Source organism: Camelus bactrianus, unplaced genomic scaffold (genome assembly GCF_048773025.1).
Source record: "Camelus bactrianus isolate YW-2024 breed Bactrian camel unplaced genomic scaffold, ASM4877302v1 HiC_scaffold_46, whole genome shotgun sequence".
Lineage (NCBI taxonomy): Eukaryota > Metazoa > Chordata > Mammalia > Artiodactyla > Camelidae > Camelus > Camelus bactrianus.
This window is the reverse complement of record NW_027413962.1, coordinates 20,001-21,106: the sequence shown is the minus strand read 5'-3', so window position 1 is coordinate 21,106 and position 1,106 is coordinate 20,001. Positions and strand designations below refer to the sequence as shown.

The 1,106-nt window shown below is 56.9% G+C and overlaps 1 long non-coding RNA gene across 1 annotated transcript in view; it reads left to right on the top strand.

Annotated features, from left to right (window-relative positions):
- The first annotated feature begins 473 nt into the window (after nucleotides 1–473).
- The window catches only part of LOC141576917 (uncharacterized), a 3,607-nt gene continuing 2,974 nt past the window's right edge, over nucleotides 474–1,106 (top strand). The window contains exon 1 of the long non-coding RNA XR_012505327.1: nucleotides 474–1,106. This exon is cut by the window's right edge and continues 2,102 nt beyond it. This is a non-coding gene — a long non-coding RNA (uncharacterized LOC141576917).

Genomic DNA, 1,106 nt, shown 5'->3' with positions numbered 1-1,106 from the left:
CCCCAACCCCAAGACGGGTTCACAGTTTGGAGGGCACTAGCCTGCTGTGAGTCCCCTTTGCCCAGCAAAGCAATCAAGCTGCCTCTTTTCTTCTAAACTCTAAGACCCTGTCTCTGGGTTATTTGGCTCGTCAGGGACGGGGTGGGGGAGGGCGATCTTTCGGCAACACCCGCAGAAGTTTCCCTGAGTGGCAGGAACCAGCGTGGCCCTCAGGCCTCAGCCCCGCAGGCAGGCAGGCAGGCAGGCAGGCAGGCAGGCAGGCAGGCAGGCAGACAGGCAGGCAGGCAGAGTTGGAGCGACCGTTGGTCCCGCCCCCGCCCGCGCACCACCCCCCCCCGCCCCCGCCGCTGCTTCCGCCGCCGCCGCCGCCACCGCCGCCGCCGCCGCCTCCCAGGCCTTCTCCACCGATCGGTCCCAAATCGACTGACTGTCTCCTGGAAGCGGGGGCGGGGACGTCAGGAGGATCCGGCAGGGCCTCGTTCAATCGCTTCATTCAAATGCAGAAAGCTCTGTGCTCAGGTCAGAGCCTTTGACTTGGCCTCCGGCTCCTCTCTGTTGAACGGCTTTTGTTCTTTGGTTTCAATTTCCCCACCCTTAGGCCACCCCGTCCCAACTGCACGGAGGGAGGCGGGAGGGAGGGGGAGAATCTCGCCTGGTCTCAGGCCAAAGGAGTCCCCTCCTTTTCCTAATCTGGGTAAACCCCACTACACCGTTTGAGAATCATGGAAGGGCATGGAAGCAGACCTCTGACTTGATAGATTCCTCTGGGATGGGAGACTTTAAAAAAACAAAATTCTTTTTCCCCTGCTTCCAGGGAGGCAGAAAGGAGGGCCAGAGTGTTCCTCTTGCCTCGGGCAGTTCTTTGTTTGTTTCTTTCTTTCTTTTGTTAAATCATTTTTTTTTCCTTTTTTTCTTCCAGTTTTATTGAGACAGAGTTGACATACAGCAGTGTATACTTTGGGGGGGGGGCGGGGAGAGGAATTCGATTTTATGTATTTATTTTTGACCGAAGGTACTGGGGATTAAACCCAGGACCTTGTGCTTGCTTGCTAAGCACACAGTCTACCACTGACCTATACCCTCCCCCTTGGCCAGTTGTGAAGTCC